Genomic DNA, 13,106 nt, shown 5'->3' on the forward strand with positions numbered 1-13,106 from the left:
GTCATGGGTTCTTTTTCTCTCAGAAAGCTAGTTGTTAACATTTACCAGTACATGTACCCTGCCAATCATGGTCAACCTTTATTATCTAGGGAAAGGTTAAATAAACTGTGGTTTGTGTATGCCCTTGCTGATCTTCATCCTTTCTGCTACACACTAAATTTAGGAGGGAAAAAAGAAAATGTTTTTACCACCAGAGGTCAGGTAAGGAAAGGAAAAGGACTGAAACTTGAATGAATTAAACTGGGTTTGCAAAAACACACTCTGGTAAAAGGAGATTCCTTAAAAAAGAAAAAAGAAAAGAAAAGTAGATCAAAGTTGTTAAAAGCTGACAATTTCAAGATATGTGGTTTCTGGTAGTGTTTGCTCTTCTACCAAGGCTGCAGATTATTACCCTTTCAAACCTTAGGAAAACATTTTAGTAAAAAATATGTTTGGGGGAAAATATCTATTGCTGAGTGGCCTGTTTTCAGATGATGAGTCTCTAACTTAGCAAAACTGGTCCTTGGATAGTAGTGGTGCTGGATAATACTGAAGGTACCTGCTCCATCTCTAAAGTACCTATAGATTCTGTGTTCTGTTGGCAGACTCCTAGAACCCAAGAACAATTTTAAAGATAAAATATTAGGACTTCCATTAATGTAAGTAGGTATCATGCCATATAAGGCATATAAATATTGATTTACTTGGTCATATATACATACAAGTATTAAGTATTAAGTAGATAAGGAAAGTATCGGCCAAATACAGCCAGACTAAGGCATAATATTTTGTAGTACTATGACTAACAAAATTCAGAAAAATATATGGAAAAAAAGTCACTAAGAAGGTAAATATTCATGTAAGTGATAACCAAGGATCCCCTAAAATTCTGATGTAGTGTGGGCTAGTAAAGATCTCAAGATAAAATTAAATAAAAATGTCGAGAGTAAATAAAATTCCCAAACCTAACAAATATCTAGATTTCTCCAAAATGGACTAATGTGATCCCAAAATTCTACATAATCATCTAAAGTAACAAGTGCATATTAAGAGGACATTCTTAATTTTATCTCACAGAAAATATAGAAATGCAAATGATTCACAAAAGTATATAAAATGTAAGGTAATTAAATTGCTCAGGGGAGTCCCTAAACCAGTGATGGCAAACCTTTTAGAGACCAAGTGCTAAAATTGCACCTTCATGCCACATGTGAGCCACCCCCTTACCCAGACAGGGGAGAGAGGAAGTGTTCCCATTGGGCTGCTGGGCAGAAGGGCAAGTGATGTCCTCAGATATGGGAGAGAGATGGAAGGTATGTGTGACATAGGTTTGCCAACATGGTCCTAACCAGTTACAAAAACAAAAAACAAACAAACAAACAAACAAAAACATGAAACAGCATAGTTCTTCTTAAGAGGAACTGAACTTGGGGTTGTTATCAGGGCAACACTGACATTCAAGTGCATTCTTGCCTCTCCTGCATAGCCCCTACTCACCTTATAGTACCTCCCTGTAATTTGCCACTCATGAAGGAAAATCCTTAACCCTTCTCATTGGAAATAGTTTTTTTTTTTCTCTCCTGTGAGTTTTAAAGAAAATTGTTTCTCATCCATTATCAATGTGAATATTGAATTATATTATTTGTATATACAGAGGCAGGTAGGTGGCAATGGATAGAATACAGAACCTGGATCAGGGTGACCTGAGTTCATATCTCCACTCAGACAATTAATAACTATGTGACTCTGGCCAATTCACTTGACCTCTAACTGCCTTGATTTCCTCACCATTAAAATGGTGGTAATACCCAGTCTCCCAAGGTTGTGAGGACAAAATGAAATAATATTCATCAAACAAGCCTTACATCACTAGGCAAATTCTAGTTTAAAATAAAATAAAATAAAATAAAATAATTTATTATTATTATTATTACATTTTATCTTACATTGTCCACTAGATTGTTGTTCCTTTAGGTCAGGGACAAAACTTTATTCCTTGTAGTTTGTGGCACATAGTAGACCACAATATAATTTAACTTAGATTCAAACCAATCTGAAATTTTATGGATTTCATTTTTGCGATTGACAAGTTGATTAAAAGGGGAGATAAAAAAACCAAAGCAACTCATTTTTAACCTAGCTAAATGTGAACAGTATCCTATTCCCAAAAAGTTGAAAGCAAACAAAGTGAAAGCACTAACCTGATTATTCTGCCTTCAAGTTCCAGATCATTTTTCTTACATGAAATATAATTAGGTTTTGAGGTATATAAAAGGGATACCCTGAGGTTTAACAGTTTTAACAGAGACAGAGCAACTACCAGATTTTAATACAAAAGCTGTTCAAGTGATCTGTAACATATCATGTTGTTCTAAATGTGAAGAACCAGTTGCGAGGTCTCAGCATTTCCTCAGGCTCCCTCAATTCTGAGAGAGAACAGCTCAAAGCTCACATTTTAATAACATTTTCTAGTATGTAAAGACCTTTCCTCACAACAATCCCCAGAAGACAGAATACAAGAATTACTATCTTCATTTCAGAGTTGAGTAAACTGAAGATTAGTAAGAGGAAATGACTTGCCCAAAGTCATTGGGATTATGAAGTGGAAGAGCTAGAGATTAAGTTCCAGATGACTTATTCCATACTGGTGTTCTTTGACTATCTTTTGTAGCCAAAGTAGAGGAAAAATTCCTTGATTGTAAGTTCTTTGAAGGCAGCAACTGTTTTGTTTTTTCCTTTTAATCACCAATGTCTACTTCAGTGCATTGTGCATAGTAGGCACTTCATCATTTGAGGATGGAGAAAGAATGAGCATTATATTGTATTAACTGAAGACTAAATAAAGAAAATTGGATTTCCATCCTTGTTTCTACTTTGGGTAAATCACTTCATCCCTGGGGAACTCTTCTGTAAACAAAGAGGATTGAGTTAGATGGTTTTTCAGATTCCTTTAAATTCTGAGATTAAGTGAATCTCTATTTCCAAATGAGTGGATTCTGGGCAATGTTACAGCTCATAAAAATCAATTTGGTGTTTACAAGGCTAAATAGCTTATAATTCCCTGCCGCAACATTTGTGTCTTGAGCCTTGAAACTGTAAATCAAATATTCTAATCCAAGAACTAAAGGGGGAAAACCAGCTTTCTGAGGAAGGATGGGGGAGAGGAAAATAAAAGAGGGTTCATTAATGCCAGAGGCTTCAGATGTTTGCCATCACAGATGTAGGGAGGGGAAGTCTGAAGCCTGGTTGTTTATATTTCCACTGATCCAAAATGATCCCAGGGTTGTGTCTATGATCACATAAAACTTAGTGGTGGCATGAATGTGAGGATGTGTTTTTCATAATAAAATAACTTTCAAAATGAGTTGATGCTACAGTTATTGCATTGAAACCCATGACTGGATAGCTGAAAGCTGCCAAATTTCAATAGATTTGCTCTTGAGTTACCATCTGAATGTTTAATTTAATAGATTGTTGCTTGGCTACATTCAGAAAACAATTCTCTTCATTTGAAGGAAATTCTGTATGGCCATCTGCTTTGCTCCTACACCCTAAGGACCATGGAGCCTTTCCATCTGACTAGCAACTGAAACCTCCTATATTATTGTCACCCCCAAAGAGAACATGAACTCCTTGAGTGCAAGGACTCTGTTGGTTTCTAATTCCATCTCAGTGCTTTGCATATGGTAAACATTTAAAAAGCTTTTCATTCATCATTTATCTCTCATCCCCAAAGCAGACATATGTTTAATATTAATAAACTAAAACCACTAGAAGAAGTAAACATGCAATCAAGACTTTTTTTAATGTTTTATAGATTTTTTATACTAGACATTTCTTGATATAATAACCCTGTTCCCAGACCTAACTCATTTTGCTCTTCTTTGTAAAAAAATAATACTAATAATAATAATTTAGCAAAACTAACTCAGTGCCCTTACTGTCTAGCTCCTGTTCTCTCTACAGAGAGGAAGGAGATATGTTCCCTCATCTGTCTGGTAGTATCAGTCACTGATTCAATATGGCACTGGGAATCACCAAAATATTTGAAGATGAGAAATATTAAAGAGCTGACTTTCTACAGCATTGCTAATAGCTCCTGCCCTCTCTGGATGCATCTCTGATCAGGGCAGATTAGATAGGCTAATTGAAGTATTTCACATATTCATATAACCCTGGACAATTCCTTAACCACTCAGTGCTCTAGGCAATTCTCTAAGACTATGTTTCATAGAAAGAGCCATCTTTAAATGGTGGTGGATTCTTACCGAGAGTTCCCTAGATCAATGAAATAACAATTCCAGTCCTCATTCCCAACCAGAATTCTAGAACATTCCAGGCTTCAGACAGTCTGGGGTCCTTCAGTTTTCTCATCTGTAAGACAGGGATGGTGATGTTTACACAACTTACCTCAATGAGTTTTTATAAGGAAAATGCTTTGTAAACCATCAAGCCTCCGAGAAATGTTATTTCAGCAAATAGTTGGGAAGGTTTGGGGTTTATAATATTATTTGCATTACATATTACTGTATATTAATTCCAAGGCAGAATAGCAATAAGGGTTATGCAGTGGGGGTGGGGGAGGGACTCCCCCAGGGTCACACAGATAGGAAGTATCTGAGGTCACTTTTGAACCCTAATATCAAAACCTATCAAAATATAAAACCCTAATAAGGACCCAATATCACTAGCTCTCAATCTACTGAGCCACCTAGCTGCCCCTTTTCCTTTGATTTTGACAACAATATTGTGAGATTTGTAAAGCAAATCATGTTATCTACATTTTTGGTTGAGATTGAAGCCCAGAGTTAGAAGTGCCTTGCCTGTAGTCATAGATACAGAAAATACCAGAGTCAGAACTTTAAGTCAAGAAGCTAGTGGCACAGTGACCCCAGCATCTGGAAGATCTGACTTCAAAGCCTATCCCAGATGCTTACTAGCTGTGTGCTCCTGGGCAAATCACTTGACCTCTGTCCACCTCTATTTCTTCATCTGTAAAACAGGGATAATAATAGTGCCTATCTGCCAGGGTTGGTGTGAAGACAAAATAAAATCATATTTGTAAAGCATTTTATAAGCCTTAAAGCCCTATATAATAACTGGTTATCATTATCGTGGTGTTGGGTCCCATGTAATATTGGATATTGCCTGAGATCAATATCTCAAGACATTATTCTCTACTCAATCTAGTTTGTCCTCCACACAGTTGCCAAAGTGATTTCCCTTGAACATGTCACTCCCTTACTCAATAAACTATACTGACTACCTATTGTCTCCAAGATAAATATATATATATACACATAACTTTATGTATACATATATATACATATATATTAGCTTCTGTTTAGCTTATAAAGTCCTTAAAAACTTTGTCTCATCCTATATTTCTAGGGTAGTCATCGGGCATTATTGACTGTCCCACACTCTATAATTCAGCCTTTTTTCTCTGTTCTTTGTGTATAATACAATATCTTTCATTTATATGATTTTGCATCCATGGAATGAACTTCCTCCCCACTTCTTCCTTCTCTTACAGAATCCCTCTCTTCCTTCAAGTCAAAATTCAAGCACCACCTTCTCGAGCTTCTGGTACCTTCTCTCCCAAACTACATTGTAGTTCATACAGACATTTGGTATTTATTCTCTTTATGTTTATTCTGCATTTACTTGTATATGTAATTATTGTCTGCTCCCATTAGAATGAAAGCTCCTTGCAAATAGGATTGTTTCAATCTTTATACTTGGAACACTAGAATCCAGTATGGTTATTTTCATCTTGATTTCTTAAAACATTACTCTTTGATGCCATGGCAGATGCTGTAGATGAATGAGGAATGGGCCCCAGTCTTGAATAAAAAGAGATTACATAGGACATTATGAAAAATATGTGGCGCTTTCCATGACCACAAGTTAGCCCTGTCATCAAAGGCTATCTTCTTAGAAGGAATATTTTCCTAATATGAATATGTATGACCAGAGAAAAGGTCAGACCAGTCATGATAGGAGCAAAGAGTAACAGGCAGCCCAAATGTTTCATTGATCTACACACAATATTAACAGAGGATGCGAAAAAAGATTTATTCATAATAAGGCATGACTGGACTGGGAACTACACCAATAGAAATGGTACCAAGACTAATGAAATCCATCAAAGGATCATGGCTAACATCTCTCTTAGTCAATGCTCCCTCCCTTTTTATTTAAGATTTACTAGATCATTTGAAAGAAAACTGTTTCCAAAGTTTCCATTTCTTGAATTGGATGCCAATCTTAACACTGAAATACCTTCTACATCATCATACATCCTCTCTATGGTATTGAAAATAAATAGCTGTGAATTATTACTACTGTTCACAGGTATTCATGTTCTCTAAAAGTTATAACAGGTCTCTTCCATAACATCAGTCTTTGCTGGAAATGCTAAAATATAGAGTGCTCTTAATAGCTGTATAATTAGAATTTTGTACCCCAGGATTCCATTTCCCAGAATCCCACTTTCATCCTCAAGTTAAGTTCTTACATTTTGGAGATAAAGTTTCTGTAACCCTGCCTCTGGTGCTCTTCTACTCTTTACTCAGGCTTTTACTTTTGTTCTTGTATTTCCTTTATTTCAAGTGATTATTAATAAATCTTATAAAATATAATACTTGGAGTTATTGGATATTAATTTTAATCTTACATAACAAATCTTACATAACATACATAATCTTACATAACAAAAAATGAAAAGTGATATTGGTGAAAAGCCCTTTCCCAAAGTCTCTAGAGTGATTGTCATAGGACTAGTAGAAACCTTTAACTATTTATAAACTAATAGAAAATAAAGCTGATAATAAAGCTTTAACTATCATAAATGAATAGAAGAAGAATAACCAAATCTCCTGCTACCAATAATCAATGCTTTCATGTTAAGGAAAGAATTTTCTTCCCCATTTTCCAAACTGCATAGGTATTGTAATTTGTTTGTTTTCCATTGGCCCAAAATTCCACATTGCCTACATTAACATTTTAAATTCCAGGAATGGGTTATTTGAATTAATTCGACAGGATTCATAGAAAGAACATTACACATTAGATCGGAAAACTGGAGTCCAACCCCAAGAGCCACAACTTAATGGTTGCATGAGCTTGGGTCAAACCACTTAACCTCTTTGACCTTGACAAATATTAATACTCTGGAAGTCCCCCTAACCCTTCCTAATCTCCTTTAGAGTTTGTTTTCCTCCATTAGATTGTAATCTCCTTGAGGGCAGGAACTGTCTAATTTGTTTGTATCTGAATCCCTAATCCTTAGTACCTGGCAGATAGTAAGTATTTGATAAAAGCTTTGACATTCATTCATTCATTCATGTATTCATCATATATATGGATAAAATATATAATGACAATATTGGCTTTAAAACTCCCAAGCTCAGAGTAGTCTCAAATCTCAGTTCCATCCTCCTTTCCGGATAGGTCCTTCCTCTTAAAGAAGCACCATTTTTTGTATGACCTAATGGAATGAAACTTGGCACTTTTTCTGAGACTTGAGTCTCCCCATCTCCTGATTTCATTACTAATCATCCCAGGAGTTTTGACATATTTCTGACCTAGGCTGGCTCACCCTTCCATAGGCAGCCTTGTGACTTTGAAGCCCTTGAAGGCTTATCATATTTGTGCTGGGGTTCACATGGATGCCTAGTCATCTTAGCCCACTGTGCTTAGAACTCCAGATCACAAGAAATCACCAGCCTCAGTCTTCCTGACTGGAAAGATTATAACCACACACCCAACATCAACCACAGCTACCATTAAGTAGAAATATCCCACTAGAAGTAAGAAATGAAGAATAACTACATTGTACCCATAGTTCGGAGTGATTTTGAGAATATTTCTAAAATGATACCAACTCATCACTTGACTTAAAATGGACAAGGATGATGCCATATTCTGATCTTGCTACAAAGAAAGTATGAGGGCCACCTTGGAGGAATATTCAGATTCCTGAGACTTCATTCCATGTTGCCCATAATTCTTTGATCCTATTGACATTTGAGATCATTAAGTTGGTTCTACCTGGAGACTAGATCTAAATACAGTTTCTACTGAATGAGTCAAAAGTTGGCCAGGAAGATAGGGGGTCTGACACCTAAGTTTTATGTGAAATGTGGAACTATTTCCATGTTGAAGATACATACATTTCATCTAAAAATGTCCCCTTTGTATTGACTAAATATTGAAAGCCCAATCAAAACCCTAAAAAAGAAAAAATAAGTTATTGTAATGGAAAGAGCATTGGTCTTGTCATCAGGGGACCTGGATTCAAATCCTTTCTGGGTCTCAGTTTCCTCATCTGTAATATGGTTATACAAGAAAATCTCTAATATCCCTTCTACTTCTAAATCCTACATTCTCCATAGGATTTCAAGGTTTGACAATCTCAAAGCTTGTCTGTTCCAGCCAGTAGCTAACAAGAATATCCTCTACAGTATCCAGGATTAATTGTGCATGTGTACAAATTCAATCCTATTTATTCCCAACTCTCAGTTACTAACATCAGCATCTTATCTTAGAAAAGGAGAAGGACTGAGGGAATATATAAGAGGGAAAGAGAAGGTATATCCCCTGAGAATGAGTCTCTATATGGTAATTAGGGTATTAGACAGGAGGATATAAAGGATATCCATAGCAATAACAAATAAAAAGCAGATGGTGATAGCTTAAATGACCGTGAAAGTAGGCAACACAACCCCAGAATTTGGGCACGGGCTGTTTGCTTAAGAAATCACTGCAGAGATGTTTAACATTTCTAGTTGAGTCTCATGATGATTGGATGTCTATATAATCTGGTGGTCAAATGTCATTAGGGGGAAGTTAATTAAGGAGTATAACTTATTGTGGGAATTTGAAAGATTTAGCCATTATCCATTTTTATTCACCTCACATCTATGTGATGAGGTTTGGACCTGTCATTTCATTACTATGGAGAACTCCCAGATAAGAAAATTCTCCCTACCTAGACAAGTTGACACTTCGTTGTAAACTTATAGCCTTAGAGATTTGTCTAAAGCACTGAGAAGTTAAATGACTTCTCCAGGATCACACAACCAGAATGTGTCTTAAATGTCTTCCTGGCTTCAAGTCTGGCTCGGGATCCACTACATCATCCCATTTCTCAATTCCCCTTACATACCACCACTTATTTTTAATTACAGGAGTTAAAACCCAGCAAGCACACATGAAAAGTGACTGACTGAAAGGCAAATGAATCTGGAGGAAGTATTTCCTTTTCCCTGTGGGTAATACAAATGAAACCAACCATAGTGTAATCTATATTATTTACATGGCTGCCATTTTACAAGAACATCATTTCAGAAGTCTGATATTCAGTCTCCTTTGAATAATGAAGGCTTTAAATTGGAAGATGTCCAAAGGATATTCCATCATTATTATCCTATGATTATATATCAGCAAGATACTTGGGATGGCAAATGCAACATTACGTGTACTCAGACAAGGATTCTTATCTCTCTGTGTTTTGCAACAAGATGACAATGACATTCATATGTTTTGGATAGCTTTCTTTTTCTTTTTTTTTAATGCATACCTTCCTTCTTAGAATCATTACTATGTCTTGGTTCTAAGGCAGAAAAGCAATAAGGGCTAAGCAATGGGGGTCAAATGAAATACACAGGGTCACATATCTAGGAAATATCTGAGGTCATATTTGAAACCAAGACCTCCCATCTCTAAGCCTGGCTCTCAGTCCACCTGATGGGGGCAGACAGTAGGCAGTGAGGGGGTAGTAACAGGACAAGACCCTCCTGCTCTAAAATCTTATATTTCTCACCAGTTAACACTAGTTAAACATCAACTACCGAACCTGTAGTTCCAGCATAGTCAAACATGAATTGCAGATTGATCAATTACCCATTCTGTGAATTGAATCTGTAATATTCTATACTGGGCATCAGCTCTGCACCTAATCTGCTTTATTAATTACTTATATTCTTCATTTACTTTAGCTCAGAATGAAAATACATAATTAATTACCCATAAAGGTCCTCCAATATACTATATTCCCTATCCCCCCATATTCTCATTCCAGAAGGGCAGCAAAACTTCTCCAACATTAACAAATGGTGACAAGGTGGAAAATGGGAGAACCGAGTAGCTGCACACTGGGGACTCCAGCATTCCAGAAGTATCTTCCAGGTCTTCCCATACTCCTTGTTCTCCATGATGTACCTGTCAAACCCTAAACACACCTCTACCTGAATTTAGTCATGTCCATTTTCCAGGGTTTCCAAGAGAGGTGAAGATTTCTCTGGAATGGGAGAAAAGCTCCCAGACCCTAATAAATGGGCAAACCCTGATACATATCTAGATTGCTACTCCACACTGGAACTCCACAGATGAGGTTAGGACTCCACACCTAATGCTGCTATTCCATCATCTATTGAGCTATTCCATCACCCTGAAAGCTGCTACTCCAGCATCCCAGTGATATGGAGCTGCTATTCCATCAACTGAAGAGCTGCTACTCCACACCTGGAGAACTGCTATTCTATCAGCTCCAGAGAAGCTACTCTACTAGCCCCCAGGCTAATCCATCAGCCCTGAGGCTATCTGATTAGCCACTATTCCCCTAGCTATTAGGCTATTATACCACCATAAACGTCTTCTTCAAATAAAATTCTTTTCTTTCTTCTGGATTGAACAAATTCCATTCTTAGGGAGAGACCCTAACACAAATTTGGATGTGTTTCTCTCATAGTACACCGAGTTACCTAGTGACCCCCTATTTTGGGTAGCTTTAAACTAAGCAGCTTTGCCATTTGCAAAATGGCTTATTAAAAATGCCAAAGATGTACCATCTTTTCTTGATTTTTATTAACAGTATTATTATTACATTATATTAGTATGTAGTATATTATAACATTAACAATAGATTAACAACATAAAAAATGTTTTAACCAATTCTTTAGTCAATTCTTAATACTTCATGGGACTTGGCTTCCATGGAGGACAGATACCTAAAAAACACTGTCACTGGAACCTGGTAAGTGGAGTCACGGCTACTATGTATCTGAATCTGGATTTGAACTCAAGACTCCCTGACTCCAGGCCCATGCTTCCAGCACCATCTAACTGCCACCATAGCAAACTCTCTAAGTTTCCAAATTCTCCCTTAGGGAACTTAATTCCTCAATGCTATGACCAAAGTTGTGATAATTTTTTTTTAATTGAAACTCACTTGTCTTGATGATCTCTGAAGTCCTTTATATTGTTGTTCCTTTGGGATCTTGGCTTCATGGTGAATAGAGAAGCAGAGAAGCTTAGAAGGGGAGAAGAATATTAAACTGGATGTGGCACTAAGAGGTGACTCACAATAAAATGATAATGGTATAGTAGAGGTAGGCAAGTTGAAGGAGAGGAGGACCTTTCTGAAATATTTACTTTGGGACAAAGATATTGAACTCATGAACTCATTAAACTCATAGACTAGAACAATGAAAAAGACATCATCATAGTTTCCTATTGAACTGAAGCAGAATCTCAGCAGTTGTATTTTACGATTTTTATTTGAAATAATTTATGTGCAATTAATTCTTTCATTAATTCTACTTTGTGTTCTTGGCAACCTCTATTTTCTTAAAGAGTCATTTTTACATTTGTTGAAATTTCATTTACAGTATGAGACTCTCAGCACAGGGGATCTGTTTAATGTTAACTGGATAAAGGTTAATCATGTCATGGAGAAAACTAGATCAAACTATATAACATCTGGGAACTATTAAATTTTTCAGCTTGGTGTTCACGCAAGATATTCAGTGAAAAATGTTCTTGATTTCAAACTCCCACCGTATGTTGCCCATTGTTTATAAATTGTGGTTCTGGCATATAAGGTCCTGAAAAAATAATGTTTGAACTAAGATATATCCTTTTTTATTAGTTCTTGCCAAAAACATCCCTGTCAAAAGCTCAGAAAATACTTTAATGCAAATCCTTTACAAGAATCATGTTGAAATCATTTCTACTTGAGCTCAAGTGAGAGAAAAATGGTGTGGTGGTGATTTCTATACATTGTTTCTATTGTCCTTCCAGTCACAGGTTCACAATTTCAGACCTGTCTTCAACTCCTCATTCACTCTATATTCCCATTAAGTTGCCAGATTGATTTCTACATCTAGGACATCTTTCAAACTTATATTCTTTTCTCCACTCACACCACCATTTTCTTATCTCATGCCCTTATTATATCTTATTTGTAATATTATGGTTGCCTAATTGGCTACCCTGCCTAATCCATCTCTAATCCATTTTCTGATAGTAGTTCTCAAACTTTGTGGTCAAAGAACCCCTTACACTGTTATAAATTATGGTGGTTCTTCAGTCTTGACTGACTCTTCATGATCCCGTGGACTATAGCACTCCAGGCTCTTATATCCTCTACCATCTCCCAAAGTCTGTCCAAGCTCATGCTTGTTGCTTCTGTAACACTATCAATCCATCTCATCCTTTGCCAATCCCTTTTCCTTTTGTCTTCAGTTTTTACCAATATCAGGGTCTTTTCTATGAGCCTTGTCTTCTCATTACCTGGTCAAAATCCTTAAGATTTAGTGTCAGAAATTACTGAGGATCACCCCAATTTATATCTATTAATATTTACCATATTAGAAATTAAAACATCTTGGTATTATCATGAAAATTATTTTGGTCTTACATACCCAACCTGAAAGGTGTTAAGATGCCTCTCCCCATACCCTCTCTCCCCCCAACATCCCTAGAAATACATAATACTGAACCAATGGCTGATAAGACCAGAAGCATATAGTAGGGAGTACCCACCAGGGCACATTGTAAAGGGTTCCTATCAGGCTGTGTCATAGAATGATGATGGTGATTCAACCCCACCTCATCTGAAGACAACACACAGACAGGGATTCTGGAACCTTTGTCCACTTGCCTGACTCAGGACCTATGTAATAGGAAATATGTGCCTCATTCAAGATTCTTGGGCATCCGTTTCTTCATCTGTAAGATAAAAAGCATAGGACTAGATGGCCAACGAAGTTCCTGCCAGCTCTATGTTCCTAGAATATATAAATTGGTTCTTCCCCTTTGATTTCAGGAAAAATCTAATT

The 13,106-nt window shown here is 36.6% G+C and overlaps 1 long non-coding RNA gene across 1 annotated transcript in view; it reads right to left on the minus strand.

The window, feature by feature from the left end:
* Nucleotides 1-12,630, minus strand: part of LOC103102284 (uncharacterized) — a 35,195-nt gene extending 22,565 nt beyond the window's left edge. The window contains exons 1-2 of the long non-coding RNA XR_001623893.2: nucleotides 11,216-12,630; nucleotides 4,248-4,353 (exon numbers count right to left, since the gene is read on the minus strand). This is a non-coding gene — a long non-coding RNA (uncharacterized LOC103102284). The remainder of the gene's footprint in view (nucleotides 1-4,247; nucleotides 4,354-11,215) is intronic.
* Nucleotides 12,631-13,106: the final 476 nt, after the last annotated feature.

Source organism: Monodelphis domestica, chromosome 7 (genome assembly GCF_027887165.1).
Source record: "Monodelphis domestica isolate mMonDom1 chromosome 7, mMonDom1.pri, whole genome shotgun sequence".
Classification (NCBI taxonomy): Eukaryota; Metazoa; Chordata; class Mammalia; order Didelphimorphia; family Didelphidae; genus Monodelphis; species Monodelphis domestica.